Source organism: Gobius niger (assembly GCF_951799975.1).
Source record: "Gobius niger genome assembly, chromosome: 20".
In the NCBI taxonomy this organism is placed as follows: domain Eukaryota; kingdom Metazoa; phylum Chordata; class Actinopteri; order Gobiiformes; family Gobiidae; genus Gobius; species Gobius niger.
Window position 1 is genome coordinate 27,612,566 of NC_136871.1, and position 22,693 is coordinate 27,635,258.

Sequence of the window (22,693 nt, forward strand, 5' to 3'; positions counted from 1 at the left end):
GGGGTGCTTGTTACGGGGTTTATTTAAAATGTGCTTCTTTTCTTTCTCTGGAAAATCTGAGGAAAGAAATAAAAAAAAAAAGTAGGTTAATCAATTATCAACGGATATTACAACAACCTTTTTCTCATGTTTCTGCAAAACAATGAATATTACAAAATGGTCCTGTGTTAATTCCAGTATACATAACAATATTGACAACACATTTTGTCACTCCCCTCAGACCACCACCGATTCCTCTGTCTTACTCTATATTCACACAAGGCAAGGTTAATGTGTCTTGCCCAAGGACACACCGACCACTCGTGATTCCAGCCACTGACCTTGGGACGAATGCTCGACTTCTTTCAAAATCACAGCCAGTGAATACAGCAAAGTTAGAGACAGAACCTACTCAACACCAAGTCATCACAAGCACAGCGGTTAGCGCCTCCGCTTCACAGCTAGAAGGTCCCGGGTTCGATTCCCACCAGGACGGGGCCTTTCTGTGTGGAGTTTGCATGTTCTCCCCGTGTCTGCGTAGGTTTCCTCCGGGTACTCCGGTTTCCCCTACCACTAAAAACATGTGCAATAGGTGAATCCTCCAGCCAGGTGATTCTGACCATCAGCCTGGCTCCACATCATGGAGATAGGTCCCTGGGCGCGGCACTGCTGTCGACCACTGCTCCTTACGGCTTTCCCCAGCGGCATCGAAGGATGGGTTAAATGCAGAGGACGAATTTCCCAACGGGGACAATAAAGTATAAAAACAAGTGTTCATAAAAGGTTTGCAATAGAAGTTAAAACGAGCAAAAACTTAATTCAAAATATCTATTATTGTCTATGAAATTGCCTATAATGATTAGTTACAAAGATTGACTTTTTGTCGGATCTTGTTTAAAATTTGAATGAGCTATTTTGGACTTCAGGCTAGTAATTAGATATTTAAAAATCCCTCTGAACCCTAACCCTTCAAATCATTCTGAAATTCAATAGAACATTTGGAGTCTGTAGGAGCTACTAAAGTGGAGATATTGTTGCAAGAGTCAAATGAAAACCTTATTTGAAGAGAGCACATGTGCCTTTATAGTTCACCTGTCTTTAGCCACAGGTACAGCCTCAAGCGTCGTCCAGAAAGGAAATGACTGTATTTGGATTAGTGTCATCTTGGTCGCCTTTCATGCTGCATGTGGATGCAAAATATGCCAATATTTGTGAATGAACACGTGTGCGAAAGATGAGACCGCCGCGCAAAAGGAGGAGTTTAAATCTCGAAGTGTTTGTAAACTAATATATCAGGTATAAGGTCTTTAGAGTATCAAAGCATAATACACATTTGTTTGTTCTTGCAAATAACCACCCTGTGTGACAGGAAGTATTCTGACACAGTTTCCTAAACAGTTTGGACCGACCATCTGGGCTCATTTTCTCTTACCTTGTTATAAAGAACACTCGCTCAATCCAAAATAATGACTGAATGGCTGTTTTTGGCAAGTCTCATGAATAATTGACACATCAAGTGACAGGTCTACGCACAGAGGAAGCAGCCTTTGCTCCGTACTGCCACGCTGAGCCGTTGGTTTCCCCGGCATCCCTGTGTGGGACGTCTGAGCCGACCCACTGGCATGTGGGGCCCCTGAGATTGGGCCCCGCGGTGATATGTATCTCCTGGGTGCTGTTGACCGAAAGCCCCTCTCCCTGGCCGGCCCTCAATGATGTCCTTTTGCTCAGCTGCTTAAACACCAGTGGAGGCGACAAAGGGAGGTGGTTGTGAGGCCCCAAAAATGCTTGAACCCGCGTGAATGAGGGGGGACAGGGAACCAGCTGAGACCAGATCCAAACCAGTTCTGGGCATTTGGGCCCCTGTGTTTCTACTTGTCACTGTTTCATCCAGTGGAGGATGCTTGACACTGAGTTACAACTGTCCCGTACGCAAGGAGGAAATGAAGTATTACATATGACAGCATCATCATCATCATCATCATCATCATCATCATCATCATCATCATCATATTCTTTTTTATTTTAACATCTGAGTTCCACTAAGTTCTACACAGGAGAAGAGTTCAGCACAGTAAGCAAAGCCACATGTGCAGATGAATAAGTAAATAGATAAATAACGTGGATATGATGCGCAAAGGCATAAGTTTAAGCTAGTTGGTTTTGGCTTTTGCACATTTGAGCAGTATACATTCATTTAATCAAGATATATGGCACAAAGTTATTTTGTCCTTTTCCAGTGACTATACAATCAGCAACATTAAAGCAGTACTAAGTAACTCATGCCCCTAGAGGCCATAAGCGCCACTGCAGGTGTCGGAGCATGCTACGATTTTTGTACTCATTAATTGTCCGTGAGAGTAAATACTACACTGACAGAAAAGACAAAGGGAGAGAGGGATATTGTACATCCAATTACACAATGGAGATCACTTTTTGGCTGTAAATACTGTTTAAGTGGCGCTAGCCCACAGTTAGCTTTGCCCGTTAGCTTCTTCTTCGTCCATTAGTGTGTATTGGTGACACCGGCGGCGCCAGGGGTGGTCTTGGGGGGTCTCAAGACCCTCCCAAAAAATGCCTTGACCCCCCATTTGACCCCCCAACCCCTTCCTGATTAAATACATATGGCCTATCAGGGATAAATCCCTCCTCCACCGTGAAAAGGACGCGCCTGATGATCTCCACTGCTGTGGGCGGCTTGACCCGAGTCAGAACTATAGAGCTATAACGCGGCCTCTGTGTCTGTCTTTCTGCACAGTGACTGTCATGTTTCTTTCCATGCGTGAACACCACGACTGGCGCATGTCTCGCTGTTTACAGCATGGCTGAGCGCGGGGCTGACCGAGGGAGAAAACCAGTTGCAGCCACATTAACGAAAGTGCATCGGGCGGATGGAAGTCTGTAAACTCCACAGCGGAATCAGGATCTGGTCACGCACAAACCATGTGTTCATTTAGACTCGTTACTGTCGCTGACCGACACAATGTCCACCTTTTGCTTTGACCGGGCTGAGCCTGTGCCCTGGCCCGCCTGCTCCGGGTCAGCTGCTGCGCGCTCACTCCGACCACACAACTAGGCTACGGCTCACACGCACAGTGAGCGCCCTGAACTGAAGAGAAGAGACAGGTACCACAGGTACCACAGGTACCACACATCAGAGCCGGTTCTTCCTATACGCAAACTACGCAAGGTGCGTATAGGGCCCCCGTGTGGATTTTTGCTTAGGGCCCCAGAAGGGCCAGCACCGGCTCTGTCACGCATTCATCGCTCTGTTTGTTTGAGTTCTTCACAACATGGACCAAATGAGAGAGCGAGTCAGCCCCTCCCCTCAGCGTTACCATAGAGACCTGTTCCCACCAAATGCATTATGACCACATAATGTTAAAAGAGCTTAAAGTTACAGTCGATCAATCATTAGTTGATCAAATGTAAATTCTTATTTATGCTAATGATATTTTCTATACATAATGAGACAACATTGATGCTTTGTACATTCTGATTGGATGTAACATGATTTAAAATCATATCTGTAGGTTGGTGACCCTCGCTGAGGACCAGCACAGCAAGGGAAGGCTCAGGGAGCATTGAGAAATGTTTTGGCCTTTTTCAAAGCCAAAGTCAATTCTAGTCAAAGGATTTTAGGTTGAAATGACCAGGACCCCCCATTACCCCCTAATCAAAATTGTCTGGAGCCACCACTGATTGGTGACTCCGACCCGTTGGCAGCCAAGTTGCAAACATGGTTTTCTGGACAGAGACACCAGGGGATCGAGATGAAAGACCCCCCAATCATCCCATTAACACTTGTATTACCCCCACAGGGACAACGGAAAGGATTTATTAAGGTAAACACGTTACTTAGTACTGCTTTAACGTCACAACCATTTTGCTGAGCCCAAGACAAGGAAAGAAAACTCTTTAACCTTTTTTCAATAATTACAAATATCCATCACCGCCAATAACAATTAGTCACTGATCTTTTAATTCAATCATTTGTTCCTTATTGTTATGAGTTAAATGCTTTTAATGGACACAATATGAATGATTGTGTATTGTGATTATTAACGATCATATTATATTATGTATTAATATCGTATTTATTTCACATTATTTACTTTTATATTATTGTTAATGATTAACTAATTGCTTTTATATGTATTCTTATTATTACTACTATCATTTAATAATTCATATTGTCAGTAAGTATACACTGAAGACTGTTTAGTATAAACCCACATACATGAACGGTTGGTCACGCCAAGCCATGTTTGGCAAGCACTTGTTCTGAGAATAATCTACTGTATTGTTTCTATATACTCAAGTCATAGTGGCTCACGTTGTTGCGCCGCTATGTCACATGTTCAGTTGTTTTCATTGTCATTTTCTCACTTTATCAGTGATCAGCCCTTTCCCGATACAGTCAAAATATCTGATATCATTTTCTATCTGTTGGGGTGAACTACACTATTAGCCCGTTATACGCAATTCCTTCAAGAAACCAATCACATATTGTAAGCAGTTAGTTAGGACGAAGTGTCCTGCCCATGGGCACAACGGCACCTTACATTTAAGTGATGAGGACGTTTTTTGTGTGTTTTTCTAGTTATCACTCAGTTTTTCTTGATTTTTTTAACTTAGGGTCCAGGCCCCCTTGAGCACTACAGGGGTCCCCCAAAAGTTTGTCCATACATGAAGGACTATACAAATAGACTTAGATAGGAATTGCACTTGCATTTTGTACTAATGTGTGACCCTGTATCATATTTTTGTCAATGAGGAAAAACATGGCCCATAAATATAGCTAAAAATTGTTGATATTGACAAAATATCCCAAACAACACAATAAACCTTTTTTCCTCCCAGCCCCTCCTCCCTGAGGTGCTTCTATGGCCCATGCCTAACTTGTATTTGATCTCCACTGCAGTGTCACTGAATAGCATCATTAATCACCTGATCATCTGAACCTGTCCCCTGAACATGTTGAATATGTTGCTGTGGGCCTGTAGCCTGCAGCCCAGCGGTCTCTCGGTGTCTGTGGCTGATTCCATACAAACGTGGCTGGGCAGCAAAGCACGGCGCACAATGAGACGTGTTGTGCTGTTTCCTGGGAACGAGCCGCCGAACAGTGCCGCTTTGTGCCAGGCGTCATTATCCGAACCCAACCCCCCCCCTTCTTGGCACCGCAACCCCAGGGCCACTCCACAGGCTCAAAAGGTATTTCTCTGGGGCCTAATTGAAAAGATGCCACCTTGAATTGGAGCGACTGGCAATGCGCTTTCTTCTGTGTTGTAGCAGAAATGCCGACGTCAGCGATGGGGGAGGCGGGACCCCCTCCTCTCCAATCGCAATGTAGAGCAGGGCTATCGCTCACCGCATCAGCGAATCACAGCGAGGATGAGGGGAGAGTGGGGGGATAGGGGGTGCACAGCGGGATGTGCGGTGACAAGGGCACCTCTTCAGCGGCCGCAGGGAGTAAAGATGTAAACAATAGACAGAGCCAGCCAGACTAATCAAAATGCTGTTTTCTCTTTTTTGAGGTTTGGAAGCTTGAAAATGACAAAAACTTTTGATCATTCTGTTGGCGGTACCTACAGCACCTTACTCAGGATGTTCATGAGTGCTGTCCACCAAAACAAGTCCCAAGTGAAAGCCTTAGTACAAACATAATTTACCAGCAGGACAACAGGTCGTAGTAAGTGGTTCTCAAACTTCACGCCGAGTAGCACTACACAAGACAAGATCATCAGGTGTAAAACCAGAACAAAAGAAGTTCTAAACAACGACAAAATGAATACAATCATCACTAAATGAAACAGACTATAGACCTGAGTAATAGAATCACAATGTAACACCTGTACAACAGCCTAACACCCACCAGTGCCATCAAACATCAAATAAAACAAACTAGAACAATTTTAGATAATGAATGATATTTTTCTGCTGGCATTTTACATTGTGATGCACATTTCAAACACAAAGTTATAAGCAACAAAGCAGTTGGGATTTGTATTCTGGTGAGAATAATCTTGCGTATCAATCTTATCGAATGAGATTGGAAAGCTACATGGGCTGCACATCCAGCAGCTGACTGATGACTTATAGGCTCAGACAGGAGTGCAGCCGGCGTGACTGTCAAAGTGATGATGCAAAATCTGTCACGGTGATTAGAGGACAGTCTTTGAAGAGTATACTGCCTAGTTACTATTATTATACATTATGGTATATATTTGTGTCTTAAAATTGAGGAGTAATTTCAACCAGGAGGATTACTATCAATTCACACCTTGTTTCTATCTTTCCTGCATGTAACCAATCACAGGCTGCTACTGTTACTACACAGCTACATATGGAACAACCATCAGCCTGCTAAGTAAGTGCTTTATTTGTCACTGTTCAACTGTACAACGAAATTGTGTTCAGGTGTCCTGAGCCGCTGCGACTGTGGGTCAACTTGACCAGCATGTGGTCGGGAAAACCGTAGCACCCGGAGGAAACCTGGCTGGCTGCCTTCAGTCTCCTCTGATCGTCTGAAACAGTGCAGCACCTCCTGGGTTTGTCCCTGTTTCAGAGCGTGGTGTCCTGCACTGGTCAGCTCCACCTCCTTCCAGGGGGGCGGCACGGTGGCACAGTGCTTCACAGCTAGGTTGATTCCCACCTCGACGGGTCCTTTTCTGTGTGGACTTTGCATGTTCTTCCCGTGTCTGCGTAGATTTCCTCCGGGTACTCCGGTTTCCCCTACCACTAAAAACATGTACAATAGACCAGGATGAATGATGTGTGTGAGTGAATGCATGGAGGTGGTCAGAGGTTGTGTGCAGTTGTGTGCAGTCGCGACAGCGCTTTTGTCAGTCTCCCCCAGGAGAAACTGAAGCTACAAACATAGCTTACCACCACCGAGTATGGAGTGTCTCATGTAAAGCGCTTTGTGACCATGTCTGTGAAAGGCGCTATATAAATAAAGATCTTCTTCTTCCTCCTGAACAGCTCCCTCCACAACAGTCTTTCATCATCTTCTGGTAAGAGCTTTGCAGTTAATCTGTTTTATTCTCCAGTGAACGTCCATTAGTTTCCTGCAGCGCCTCCTCTGTGCTGCAGGTGGGGGCTCTTGGTGCCTCTTCAGTGTCTCAGAAGAAGAAATGTGTAGGTCTCAAATGTCTTCAGCTCATAAACTAGCTGTTTGGACCATTATGGACTCTTTGCAGTAAAAAAAAATCCACCAAACCTCACAAAAACACAGCAAAGGCGTACAAAAGCATCCAGTAAAACAATGCTTATAAACTCATCCCTGTGGTGAATTCTGATGTTACTGTAGAAAAGTGAGGAACTCGCTTTGACCACAACGAATGGTTTAAAACTTACCTGCTCCCTCATTCCTTGCATGCAAACAAACATAAGGTATCGGGACTAAAATGTAAATCATGATGGTCATACTTCTCCAGAAAATCTCAATAACAGTAAGTGGCAAACCATTCGCTCCACATGCCCTTTCTACGTTTTCCGTGTTACCTTTTCCATGCAGAAATATACCACAGGCTACAAATACGAGAAGACTGAGTTTAATTAGCAGCAGAGAAAACCAGAGGTGCCAAGTTCAGGTTCATGTAGTCTTGTTTTTACACCGCATGCAAATGTCCTCTCGCCTACTGCTGCGGCTTTGGAGATGAGCCTCAAACAATCCAATTAAATTACAGTGTCAGGTGGTAGCGCGTCGGAGAACCCAAAGAGAAAATAATGAGAGCAAAGGTTTTCGGAAGAAGAGGAGAAACTGTACTGTTACATAATACGGCGAAACAATGGTGTCTAGACTTTAAAGAAACGCTTTGATGTCACCTGAGGACAATGAGGCACAAATATGCGCTTTCACATAACCGTCAGATCAGCACGGAAGTGAAAGATTAAAAACAAAGCCATCAAGTAGAGCTTTAAGTTTACGGTTAATCTTAAAGGAATAATGATAATTTGTTCCATAATGCAAGAAACATAACACATCCAAAAATGAACTTGACACATGATAATTGTTCCCTATATCACGAGGACAACTTGGCAGCCGGTATACCGCAATGTTTATGTGTAAACTATGCAGATCATTAACTGAGTTTCCAAAATAGGTCACACACAAAATGCATCATAAATGACTCTTCTACTGTCGCACACAAACACAGCATCGCATTTAGTTCCATTTGAAAAAGCTGGCTGAGTTTTTTCACACGATGTTTACTCTAGCCCGGAGTTTGCCAGCTCACGGAGAGCGCGTTCGCTGGCTCTGACGTCAGGAGCGAGTCAGCGCCAGAGAGTACAATCCCTGCCGGGCTTCACTAATGTCATTCTCACAGCGAGGATGATACCTGCACTTCCACTCAGATCATATTGTTTAGTTTAATGTGGTAAGTATTTATCATAGTTTTACACCAGTGAAGGAGACATTTTATATGGACAAAACGTTTCCATTTTCTAAAACTATTCCATGGATAGGACTAGAACTTATTCGTGGCCCATTGGTACAGTATAATTGTGCCGGCTGTAAGAAGGGAACCTCTTGTGTCACAACCTTGGGTCGATCAATATGGGGTTAACCAATTTTGGGGGATATTTATTGGCTGATAAAGTAAGTAAAATGTGTCAGTGTCAGCTCTGACTGAGCTCTTGCCAAAGCATAAAACAGGAAGTCTCTATCACTCTCGGTTCCATCGGCATCAGATCGACCTTTAGTAATAATCACCAACAAATGTTGATAGATCGATATTTTCAGCCATATCTAAAATGTGATTTTGTTACAGGCCTGTACCATTTTTGTTGTAGTGAAGTAAAATGATGATTGTCCAAACTTTACACCTCTGTGACAATTTGGATGTTAGAAATGTGTTAGAAAAGTTAAGGGGTGAGTTTTTTAAGGGGTGAGTTTGGATCCCCAACTTATATAGTGTTATATACTTATATAGTGTTATATACTTATATAGTGTTATATACTTATATAGTGTTAATATATATATATATATATATATATATATATATATATATATATATATATATATATATATATATATATATATATATATATATATATTAATAACAATAATCTATATAATAACAATAATCTATATGGCTTTGAAGCGGTGAAATTGGTCTGACAGTGACCTCCCTCTCTCCTGGTGCAGCTGAATTTTTTTCACTTTTTCAGTGAATTATTTGCCTTTTTCAGCGAACCACGTTGTTTTTCTGGATTCTTTTGTACGTCTTTACCGTGTTTTTGTGGAGGTTTGGTGGATTTGTTTACTTTGAGAGTCCAAAATGGTCCTGAAGAAAGCAGCTTTTTGAAGGTAAACAAACTGCTAGCTTATCAGCTAAACCTATTTGAGATCTACAAACGTCTTCTTCTGAGAAACTGAACAGTGAAGAGGCACCAAGAGCCCCCACACCTGCAGCACGGAGGAGGCGTCACAAGAGGAGCTACAGGAAACAACAAAAGGGACCAACGAGGAGATGGTGATAGACTGTGGAGGGAGCTGTGCAGGAGGAAGAGGAAGGACGAGGTGGAGCTGACCAGTGCAGGACACCACGCTCTGAGACGGGGACAAGCCCAGGAGGCGGTGCACCGTTTCAGATGATCAGAGGAGACAGAGGGCAGCTACAGTTTCTCCATCCTCCAAGGTCATGCGGGTGGAGTGGCTGAAGGACAACGAGATCATCGACCCGGCCGAGGACAGGAACTTCTACATCACCGTGGACCACAACCTGATCATCAAGCAGGTGCGTCTGTCCCACACGGCCAACTACACCTGTGTGGCCAAGAACATCGTGGCCAAGCGCAAGAGCTCCACCGCCGTGGTCATCGTCTACAGATTTCCCATCAACCAGTGCTCCTCCTGTGACCAAAACAGTGAAGATGGCGACCGCGACACAACGATCTTTCACCAAAGAAAAAAAAAAGAGTGGAAAAAGAGTGGTGCGCACTGAATGGGTGCTGCTGCCGGATGCTCTCTCATCGAATGCAATTTCTCCATCTGTGAGATCAATAAAGTACCATCTTATCTTATCTTATTTGTCATATGTATTTCAACTATTCCTTGCAGATCTATGCTATGTGGACGACACTTGCAGAGACCATATACTGATAGAGATGTGTTTACTGCATCTGTAAATAGAAGCTTAATAAAGTTAGTCATCCAATAGTGTGAGTCTACTTTAGTCTGTTATTTCTCAGTGATATAGTGGTATGATTTATCTGCACATGATTAAAGCAGATGAAACTTGTGACATGGACTGTCTTAAAGTACTACCTTCAAAATTCCACACATGATTGTTATATTTACCTTTACTTGACTTTATTACAGTAGAGATGGCTATTGTCTGTGCACTTTGCTTGGATTGGAAAACGTGTGTGCTCAGGCAAGGCAGTAAATGTGCAAAGTTGTCACACTTATAAAAATGTTTGCATAATTCTGAAGATTACCACGACAGAATGCTTTTTTTCCAATGCAGCTCCAAAGCTCACAATGTACAAAACATTGATATAATAATCTGTGTAAACCCACATACTAAATGTTAATGTTACCTATGATTTATTTCTAGTGAAAGCTAAAAGTCTTCAATATAAAATGAACCTGCTCTAGCATAAGGACAAGCAATAAAGCCCCCCTGTTTATCAAAATGTCACATAATTATTATCAAAGCAATCTATTATGTCTATTGTCATTATCTTATATTGAATCCTGATTACTCAATGGATATAATTAAGTCTGTGTATGGAGCACAGATCTCTCTACAGCCACAACTGAATGAAGCTCAAATTCACACTTGGCCAAACAGGAAGAGATTAGAGGCAGGTACAATTTGTGTGATAGATTCACAGCGGGAAGGCATTTTATTGTCAAACCTTGTGCATAGGACAGGAGGACATCCGATTAATCCCTATGTTTTAATCTTTTAAATTTAGAGTGTGTCAAACAGGAAGTGCACTATAAAAAATGAAAATATATGATAAATAATAATCATCATCATAAGTAAGGGAATTAATATTACTTCATAATATCGGTGTTGTTTGAATAATATTAAGTAGCTGAGGCTACATTTTTTCTTATTCTTTTAATGTAAGCATTACTTTAAAGCAGTGATTCTCAAAGGTACTCGGGCTTCTTAAGGTGTTAGTCAGGGTCAATTGGACACAATGTCATCTATGCTTTAAAAATGAACTCAAGTAAGAATTTGTCATTGTCGATTGGATTTTCTTACCAGTCTAGATGTAAAGGAGTCCAATCTAGGTCTATTTTAGACTCTTTATAGACCCTGTTTAGCCCTGTTTGATCTTGATCCTCGTTTGGTGGAACATGTCCATGCATTATTCATTCATTGGAGGGCTGGGCAAATAATATTGAAATGTAATCTAAATCATAATCTCTACTTTGGTCAATCTCAAAGTCATGGGACTTTAAAGTCGTCAGGTTTACAGACATTCTTTGACAGAAACAGCTCCTAGTTTTGCAGTTTGTGTTTGACAAAGGAAGATTTTTATTTTATATGATACTGGAGGAAAACATTTGGTTGTGTTTGAGCAGAAGTTTGCACAAAAGGTCCGTCTAAGTTCATAAATCAGTAACATTCACAGCACAATTTCCATTGTACTGTTGTTGTATAATGACAATTATAATAATGAAATAATACAGTCAAATAGAGAAATATCACCCTGAGATTGACTGATGAACAGGAAGCTGCCAATGTGCGCCCTGGACTCCACAATCCACTCCCTCACACACTCAGTCACCCAGGCTTCCTGGTAGCATCGAGGTAGAACGAGGTAGGGCTTAAATGCAGACCGTCGATTTCCCTACTGGAATCAACAAACCTCAACCTTAATCTTAAATAAAAAATGCTGCAGTACGTCCAGAACGCTGCTGCTCCAGTCCTGACAAGAACCAGGAAATACGACCATATTAGTCCAGTGCTCCGGTCTCTGCACTGGCTTCCTGTCACTCAGAGAATAGAATTTAAAACCGCTCTGCTTGTTACAAGTCTTTTCATGGTTTAGCGCTGAAGTCCATCTCTGACATGTTACAGCCGTATGAACCATCTCGGGCCCTGAGAACTTCAGGGAGGGGCCTCCTGGTGGTTCCCAGAGTCAATAATAAACACGGTAAGGCAGCGTTTCAGTTTCATGCAGCTAAAATCTGGAACAGTCTTCACGAGGATGTTAGACAGGCCTCAACTCTGACAATGTTCAAATCCAGGCTGAGAACACTTCTTTTTACTCGTGCATAAGACAACTGAAAGTATTATCTACACTCTTGCTTTGTACTCTACCTGATTATGTTTTATGTTGATGTTTGCAATTTTATTCAACTGTGAATTGCCTTGTCTATGAATTCTGCTCCACACATAAACTTGCCTTGCCTTGCTAATCTGCGTTGGCGTCATTTCACATCACATATTTCCCTTTTTTATAGCATGCCGTTTTGCCCTCTCAGGTCAACCCATGCGTTTCCCGTGAAAAGGCTAAAAATAGCTTCAGAGTAGGAGTGAAAAGCCTCACACGTCACCGGGGTCAGAGTGATGCTTATGTCCCCGCCACACGCTGCAGCTGGAGGTCTGAACAAACCGCCTGCTATCAATCCAGGCGTTAAACCACTACCTTTGTGCTCGCATAATGGTGGGTACAACATCTTCGCACTCGGACAAAAGCTATAGAAGAAAAGCAAGAGGCATACTGGCAGATTCTATGATTCAAAATAAGGGCATTTTATCCTCATGTCTTTATTCTGTTTGATCGTATCTTTCAGTGAAGCCTGTGCAGCAGCTGTTGTTGTTATGATATTACACTGACACAGTTAATCTGAATCGGACATCCCAGGCGATACAAATCTGGCCAAGTGCCACTGGACAGGGATCAATGATGCCACATAGCGACACAACAAGTGGCACAATAATAGAAAGATCTTTGCTAAGAGCCATTTGTTTCTACACAATATTTACTATCCAGAATAAACTGACTCTCTCATACATGCAAATATCCAACTACAGTGTGGGAATAGTGCCAATGAGCAAAAGATAGCCCTCGTCAGAAATACAAATGGAATGGGCACTAATGCATCCGTTTTATGTCGCTCTTGGAACATTTGAATGGAGGCAGATGAGGAAGTATTATTGTTTGAGTTCCAAATTGTCAGTAAAAGAAATTGGACAATCTGTGGTAAACTAATTTGTCCTAAATCTAATCCTCACTTTCGTAGTTGTCATAGTGATAAATGCATTTGCTGGAATATAGACCCCACATGCGCAGTGTACGGTTGAATAACTGCGGATGGAATTTCCCCCTTTGAGGTTAGAATATTCGGCGCTGCCCGGTGTGCGCGTCGAGATTAGTTCATGACGAAGATTTGTCATTTATACTCAGGGGTCTGTCCTCTAAGCTGTGAGACGCAAGCAGCAGCAGCCGCCGCATCAACGCCGGGCGGATCGGCGTGCGTCAGCAGAGGAGTGTCTCAGGGTAAAGAAGACGGGGGTATTTTGGGATCCACTATTAAAGGCGGCATGTCAATTAATGAATTGTTTAGCTGAATTTGCAAACCCGCGGTGGGATAGTGACTCACTCGAAGATGATTTATTTTTAGAACGGTGCGGCGTTTTTTGTTGCTTTTTTTTGTCGTTTTATGGCAACTTATGCAGGGAAAGTCACACACAGGGAGCACAGGGAAGAAGGAGAGAGAAATGCGAGAATAAAATGGGGTTCTCAGGCTACGCTAATATGGGCTTTTTGTCAAAGAGCTTCTTTGGACATGGATAGGTTAGGTAACTGCCACTTCCCAAGGGGCGATTTAGAATGACTCATACACACTTGCATTTACTGTTAAAACTTGGAGTGGTTGACGGTCCAGATGGTCTCTAACTAAGAAGTAAATACAAGGTTTCCACAAAAATAGATTCTTTAAATTACATGACTCCCTTTATAATTCAATGATTTATCCAAAGCATTCGATTAGGTAGACCAGTGGTTCCCAACGTTTTTTGTCTTTCGTACCCCTTTGGCCTTTCATTGGTCAACCGTGTACCCCCTACCTCAAGGGTGTTACAGTTTATTTAAAAAGTAATTACTTAAAAGTGGTATTTGTAAGAAAAAGGACAATGTTGCAGTGAAAATAAACCTACAATTCTCCCAAAGCAACACATTTTACTGAAAAATATAGCTTTTCCTACAAAAAATTATGTTACATTTTCCCCTTTTTTCAATCTGAAATAGTTCCAAGCACCCCCTGCTAGGTCCTCATGTACCCCCAGGGGTCCCCGTACCCCTGGTTGGGAAACACTGAGGTACACCATAATCTCGTGCTTGAGGAATTACATGCTACTGTTTTTCTCAACAAAGTGTGCTCTGGTTTTATTCATATTTACACCATAGATGCAGTGGTGTTCCTCAAGGATCCTCTCTGGGTCCTCTGTTGTTTTTTATATTTATAAACGACTTGTTTGTGTCAACTCACAAATTAATATATAGATTATATGCCAATGACACCGCTACTTATTCATCCAGTTCCGATATCCTCCAAATTCAGTGCACATTACAGTCTGAATTCAGCTTGGTTCAAAAATGGTTTAACTGTAACACACTCTCACTCAATAAGAAGATCTGACCATAGGAAAGGTCCAGCTACGATAAACAACTTTTCAGTTAAGTTTATAGACCAAACTCCGATGTCAAAAGTTGACCAATTCAAGTATTTGGTTCTTCATTTTGACTCGGTATGACTTTTAAACCACACATTGATTTACTCATAAAGAATACAGTATATCTTCTGTTAACTGCTTTACTCTTTCCATCAGGAAGAGAATTATCACACAACTACCTCTGCCAAGACTTGATTATGCGGACGTCGTCTATCAGAACATCATCCACAAATCAGCTCCCACTGACAGGAATCACTTACGGCGCTCAATCCGTTCTATCTTGACCGTCCACGTTTTTCGCTGTTTTCACTCACTGAAAATCAACTTGTTCCTGTTTTAGATCATTTTATTTCTGCTACTCACCAAATATCTTTTTTGTTTTCAGTATTGTGTACAGTCTACTTAACACTTAACACAGTATTTGTTATTTTGCAATGCTGATCTGACAGTATGAAGAGCTCGATGGTTGGATTCAAAGGGAGAACTGTGGTGAGTGTGGATATGAATGTGTTTACTGTGATTGTTATTGCTGTTTCTTTTATGTCTAGGACACCCTTGTAAACGAGATGCTGCATTTTTCCTACAATAAAATAAAATAAAATAAAACATATATATATTGCATTGGTAAAGGGGCACTTGGATTTTTTCAAACAGCATTTTGGGTTCTCATGAAGACAAATGTTAGAATTATTGAGGCTTTCAAATGGTTAAAGCTGAACAAAGATTGAGCATAATGAAAGCTCTAAGGTAAGATAACAGAGTTTGAGATCAAGATTTGTTTTAAGCACTTGTCTTGTCCACTATTGTCTCAGCAAACACAGCATAATTGATGAAAGCATAATGCAGTGATCCTGAGACAGTAATGACAGTCTACAGGTGACGGAGTGTTGACAATAAACAGCTCGCCCACAAACACATCACCGTGACTCAGGCTGAACATGACACTGCAATTCTGGTTAAACTATACTTAATTTTTTGAAACTTTAATTGCAGTTGTCGGCGCCCAGGAGCTTCTTACAACAAAAACAAGATCCCGAACCAACTCAGCCAGTGGCTGTAGTGACTGTAAAATAACACAGTGGTTGTCTGTGCCTTTGTGGAACTCGCTGGGCACTTCAACGTTACAGCTTCCAGTAAGAATAGAGTGAACAAACATCAATGATTGCTATTGTGTGATTGTAATTTGTCTCCAGTCTGGTGGTATTTGCTCAAAGACTGTTCCCACAGTATATACTTAGTATATACTTAGTATATACATAGTATATACATAGCATTTGAGATATATCTTTAATGTTAAGCGCGATATAAATAAAATGGATTGTTAGTATTTTTTCCAACTCAGTAATAACGATGTAGTGAGCGTTTCTTTTTGGACAGGAGGTGATAGATCGATAAACTCGCACTCAATTTTTCTCTTCATCCATTTCTTTCCTTCAGAGCTGTCGGACCTTCACAGGCCTCATGCTTCTGTCTTCGTCTCAGGTGTGCGCTGAATTTGAACAACTTCATTTCCTTAGTTGTTCAAATTCACAATGCAATACCCGCACGAGTTAGTGGAAATAAGATCATCTTAAAGGGGCTAGACGCAAGTTAGCCATTTTATACTCACTACTGCCACCTCAGGTCATATGTGTAACTGCACCTTCTATATTAAGCTTGTGCATGACGGCACTTCAGACCCGAAGTAACACCGCTTTTAGTGATAGTGCAGGATTTTAGAGGCAGTTGTGGTGAACAGGTCTGAGCTCATTCTACTCATTCTTGTTGGAACATGTGGGGGGAGGAAAATACGTCATTTTAACATTTTAAAACTCTGTATAGTCCCTTTAACTCACTCCCAAAAATGGGCTCAAATGACCTCTTGAAAGTATCTAGAAGGCGAAATATTCAAAGTATTACATCAGATTGTATAACCTTTCAACCTTTCATGCATGAAGACACCCCTGTGTTTTTATTCCAGAGATAATAATAATGGATTAGTCTTAAATAGTGCTTTTTTAGACGTTCAAAGTCCCCTTACAATATCATACCTCAGTTATTCACTATGAATGACTGCCCTGGTGCAGACAGCAGTGTGACAGCCAATAGGCTCTCTACATGGTATGTTTTTGGTAGTGATGTTGACCGAGCGGCTCTTTTGAACGGCTCTTGAAGATGAGCGGTCAGTTTTACCCAGAACTTCCCTGAACAAACACAAGAATCAGCCCAACAATGGAGAAGGCAACACGAGTGAAAGCTTTTCACACTAAAATCAAAGCTAAATGCACTAAAAATGATTTGTGAGACAGTTGTGCCGCAAGACATGTTTTTCAAAGCGTGGATTTCAGTCCCATTGTAATTGTAGATGATCTAAATCTAAAAAGTGTTTTTATCGATCGAGCCTTGTTGTGAGTTATCTGGCAGGTGTTTTATATTAAAAAGAGCCAGTCTTTTGAACGGCTCTTTGAAATGAACAGATCCCAAAGACTCGATTCCCAGTAAAGAGCCGTAAATCCCCTCATTAGTTTTTGGCTAACTTCCTGTCTGCCAGTGTAGGGTAAAAACTACTTCCTGTCAACATTTTAACACAAATTTAAAATAAAACAAGATTTAAAAAACAAACAGAAGAAAACCTAAATAAATGTAAGCCGTGCATGTTTCATAAACATGAGTTTAGATGGTGGTGGTGTTTTACATTTTGTTAGCATCAAAATAACATCAGCCTTTAGCTTCAGGGCGCAAACACTGTCATTGTGTCCTTGAGTTCCACAATGTGTTGCACAAGGACACAATGACATAGGTGGAATCAAACCACTGACCTTTCGATCCGAAGATGAACGCTCTCGAATCACTGAGCCCCCACTGTCCACCCAAACAATAGTATACCACCTTTTCCATCACCATATTGCCGAAGACGCCGCCATGTTGGACGCTGTCACATGTTTCATCATTGTTTGAGTCCAAATCCCACTGGTGTAAGCAGATCAATGTACGGCTTAAGAATCAAATCCCTCACAAACCCAAGTACTGCCCTCAACACAATACTGAGCGCGGATAATGAGAAAACTTACACACCATCATCAGGCTCAAGGATCGGGGACAAGGAGCCATGTTGGATCCGGCTGTGCTCTGCGTGAGGTGCATTAACAGTGAGTCTATGGGGCCTAATGAAGAGCAATTAGCTGAGAATCAATGATCTATAGGAGCAGGAACATCATATGGTGAAAACAGTAAACAGTCGTGAAGCAGGGCGAGCAGATTTACTCATTCATTTGAGCTTTTATTTATATATGGTGCCTTTTCTCATGTCTGGTAAGTAGTAGTATTGGCATTTCAGTTTATTTTGACAAGGGTAAAGTAGTAAAGAATATAGCGAATGTAAAAAAAAATCATGTTAATTGGAAGTGATGCTTCTGCATGTTGGCAAAAACCTGCTGTATTTAACGAAGTGTCAAAGGATCGATTTCATTCACAGAACTTTTCCTGTTCTTCTTTCTCTTCTCATTCAAATGTTTGTGAGTTGAAGTCACAATAACAGACTCAAGCGTCTTGTCGTGATTGGATTCATAGCTCTTTAATTGTAGGCTAGTTTAATCTTAAGAAAAACTCATATTGTCTTAGAGCTAGTTTGCCTTTGAAATGTACAAATTCCACGACCACAATTCATGAAAAGAGGCTACAACACTTCTTACATCTTACTTTAGAGGTTCCTGCTCGGCTGCTAGTGTTAGCTTCTTGTGTTAGCAGGGACGGCTGGTATCAACCCCCTCCTGCCATTTTTTCACCATAGAAAGAAATGGTTATGGTTTATATACTTAATTTTCTATCCTAACTAATTGCCTCATGTTATTACTGTGTATACTCATTGTAGTTTTATACATCTGATCACAATTTTTACCACAAAAACAAAAAAAAGGACTAGGAGACTCATGCGCGTTAGTTGAGAACACGCATGAATATGACAGTGATCGATATGGCAGGGCCACAGGTCCCGCCTCCAGCACATACACACACTTGGACCCAATCACTGAGCAGCAAAGCACGCTCCTCATTGGCTACTTTCCCTTAGGTTGCATGCGCTTTCTGTAAACACTAGCTGGGAAACCAGCAAGCATCGGTGGATTACACGGATATTCTTCGTTTTTTGAACAACTCCTTGCAACGGGACTTTTTGGGGAAGACATGAAGAGGGGAAGCTGCTTATGGGGTTTCAAACAGACGTAAGGACGTGATGCTCCTCAATGCTGCAGGTGAGTCCATGTTTACAGTACGGTTCATATCTGTCTTGGTTCAGCGCTGTTGATAACTTTAGCAGGACATACACGACTCCTTCATGCTCTCAGATCATTGTGCTGAGGGTAAATGCAGTTTGTCTGCTGTTTTGTAGTCTGCTGTTTAAATAAAGTTTTGGAGCTGTTTGACTGCGCCTATAGAGTAAAATTGTGCCTTGTTGTTGGTAAGATGCTCTGGGAATAAGCATTGTTTGTAATGCTTGTTCCGTGGGCATTCCGTGTGATTGCATGCTTCTTTTTAGTCTGACAAGCGGTGGTAAATGCGTTTAGTAGAGGTGATAGTAGAATAATACATAAAAAAATAAATAAACGACACACGAACACCTTGTTGAGCTCCACATAGAGCTTACATCACTGTGTGTTAGTTACATTTGAGGAAATATTACGTAAAAAAACGACTGGAAAAGATTTGTCTCTTTTACAAAATGAGATCTGTCAAAAGAGCCAATTTGGTCACAAATATCGCATCACTAGTATGTTGCCCAACGGCACATGGCAACAGCCGTGTTGTGGGCATCATTCTACCAACCTTTACTGTACTGTTGGTACAAGGCCCGGAAGGATCAGTGGTGTCCAAGAAGAAGAAGAATAAGAAGAAGATTCCCTGAGCACAAATGTAAGTACAGTTCAGTTTCACAAAGGAAATGATGCAAAACTTCACTTGCACTTGAAACAGAATACTTCCAGGCCATCTGCTCTCCACTCAGGTATGACAAATGCCTTTTCAACAGGTAGCTATTTCCAGCCTCTTGTGCCCTCTCCTCATTACATCGCAACCCACTTTTGAAGACAAGCCATTTCTACTTTCAAACGCCTGCATCAAAAAAACACGGCATTTGCCTCCGACCAGGAAATCTCCAGGGAGCGAAGCCACCGAGTCCAACCTGAAAGCCTGTAATAGCCCTGATATTAACAATAAAACATGCTCGCTTTCACAGTAAAATGCTCTCCAGTCTAATAAGCCTTTCAAAGTAACGACACAGTATTCTCCAAAGCACTGGCCAACAAGCAGCTATGGCAAAATGTATTATCGAAATGCTTCATCTTTGGTAAGGGCAGGGACTACAGTTTAATTGGCGTTTTGGGAATCTTTGATCAGCTTTTGACTGGTGCGTAAGAAAAGAAACAACGACAGGGTGTTTCTTTGTTCAAAAGCTCCACTGTATCACACGGTCCTTCAAGTTTTTGTTTTGTTTCCTGCGGAGGCAAAGCACAAGTCCCACGAGACTTGATTTGTGTTTGTGAACAGAAGTGCAAGTGACTGTAATACATTTTCAAAGCACAAAAGCAAATGTAGTAGCGACGTGAAACGGAATTGAGAACAGAATTGGATCGAGACACCCGAGCTTCAAGGTACTACACCGAGGATGTTCCCCAATAATAAAAACAACGTAAAAAAAAGTTCAATGTGTATCTAACAAGGTATACAGTTGATCAAATTGTTCAGTTCTATTATACTGGAGTGGAGCCTGGGCTGCAGAGCTTGTTATAAAAGTGAAGGTCCCATAGTATGAACTACACTGGCTTTATGGCGTGCGTTTAAACACTTAAGCATCGGCAGTTACGTCAAATAATGCAGCCTATGGGAAATCAGGTAAGCTAATCCTGGGCATTTTGAGCGCGGGCCGGGTAGGGTCAGATTGTGTCCAGTTAAACTGCCTGGACTTAACCTCATGACATCAGCAGGTGATTTGAGCTCTTAAAGGGACTATAAGGAGTTTAAAAATGTTAAAGCTAAGTAGCTCTGACCTGTTCACCACAACTGCCTCTACAATCCTGCACTGTCACACAGAAAGGTGTTAATTCGGGTCTGAAGCGCCGTCATGCACGAGCTTAATATCGAACCTGCAGTTACACATAAGACCTGAGGTGGCAGTATTGAGCATAAAATGACTAACTTGCATCTAGCCCCTTTAAGAACGACACTCTTTGATTTCTTCCCTTTAAATATCTGTTCTCCATCTACCTCAAGTCAGCGGGTTCTGACATTACAATGCAGAAACAAATGTCTATCATTTCGATACAGTAGTTTTATCTCCACAGACGGGCTTAGTCCAATTTTAATTACATTCTGCGGTAAACCAATGGGGAGGGCCATTTCAATTACCATTTCTGTGTGAGACGATGAACAAAAAGTGCTTTCAACCACTCTAATGAAACAACGGCGCTCTAATCTATGACAAGCCAAAACAATAGCATCCCCGACCTATCGCAGGCAGGAATCAGACTCCAGCTCCCACAATGCGCCTACGTAGGCTGGGGAGGCAGACACGCTGCACTGACATCAGCAGGTGAAGAGGCCGGTCTGTCTCTTCATCTGTCAAGTACAGCAGGCGGCCACACATCACAAATGTGCACGTTTGGCAGTTTCTAACACTTTGGCAATTTACTCTTTGGACAACTTACTCAAAATAACATTTATGTAGAACGGCCATTTCTTTTCATATATATGCCCTATCTCTATATGTCCTAACATTTCACACACACGCTGCTCCTGAAACAAAGTTCATCCTGCCACCACTGTCACGTTAATAATGTATTATTGACCTGCTGACCTCATCTAAACCATGGTTTAACTACATGTGGTCTATTTTCACATTACAACCAAAATGACAGCATCTCTCTAGGCCTATGTCTATTTGTCATAACGTGCATGGATTTTCTAATTGCACATTTCAATTTGATCTAAAGAAAAGGAAAAAAGAAAGGGCATCTGGAAGTGACTATTTTACCCCACTTCCACACCCCGTTTAGGCTTCTTTATTGTACCAGTGGCACCGATTGGCCCCCTAGTACCCTACGCTTAGGCCCTCGAGCTTAAAATGCACGTGAAAAACAGTCACTCGCTTTATATTGAGTGTTTACTACGGAGCCCGTTGTATATTTACGCCACAATCTAGTGGGGTCAGAAAGGACGTCTTCTTCTTCTCCTGTGATGCTTTAGGCTACTCCAGCGAGAAAGATATGGAGATCACGCACTACTTTAAAACCGCTGAGGAGTAGTACTATTTCGTGGTGAATAATGTCTCCCTCTCTGATTAAATAACGATGTCTTTGCCAGTCTCCCCGCGGGTCAGGTGCACCTTGATGTCAGCCAACCTCCGCGCATCCTTCAGCCCGTCTCCATCTGACGCACGAGTTGTGGCATTTAACTCCACGCTTGGCACGTCCGCTGTGAGCTGCACATCTATCATCTGTGTCCATTTGTGCAGCCTGGGAAGTTTGAACCGCCGAAAAGCGCCTGATGACATTGTGTGAGAGAACGGAGCGCGCCATTGATAGAAAAAACGGAGGAACACTCACCAGAGAAGTCCAGATATCGCCACGCACGACCCTCGCCTATCGCACGGTGCTTTGCTTTTGTTGTCGCGCGTCGCTCTTTGCCGCTTCTGTCCCGCTGCTCGTCGCTCCCGAGTGCGTCCCTGTCATGTGCTTTTTCGCCTGTAAATCTCCCTTCTGGAAAAAAAAAAAGTGGGATGTGAAAAGTGCTCTGGGTCCCGCCTCCCGCGTGCGAGGCTTTCCAATTGTGTTGTGTTGCGATTCTCATCCGAAGCCAGCCCCCCCCTCCCTCCACTCTCCCATCCTCTCTCCTCACTCTCTCTCCTCCTCCTCCTCCTCCTCCTCTTCCTCGCGGGGCCGTCGCTGTGGTCGTTTTTGGCACGCGCCTCTTTTTCGAGGGTTTGTAAATCACGTGCGCCCGTTTGTGTTTTGGCCACACGGTGAAAAGGTCACGTTTGAGAGGGCGGAACAAAACAAGACGAAAACGCGCGGCTGTCAGGTGCCTTCATGGGGGG

At 42.3% G+C, this 22,693-nt stretch overlaps 1 long non-coding RNA gene across 1 annotated transcript; it reads right to left on the reverse strand.

Moving 5' to 3' along the window:
- Position 1: 1 nt before the first annotated feature.
- Positions 2-22,693, reverse strand: LOC306979770. Its single transcript, XR_013793960.1, has 3 exons — positions 22,495-22,693; positions 22,203-22,463; positions 2-56 (listed from the first exon to the last, which is right to left on the reverse strand). It is a non-coding gene; the product is annotated as an uncharacterized lncRNA (long non-coding RNA).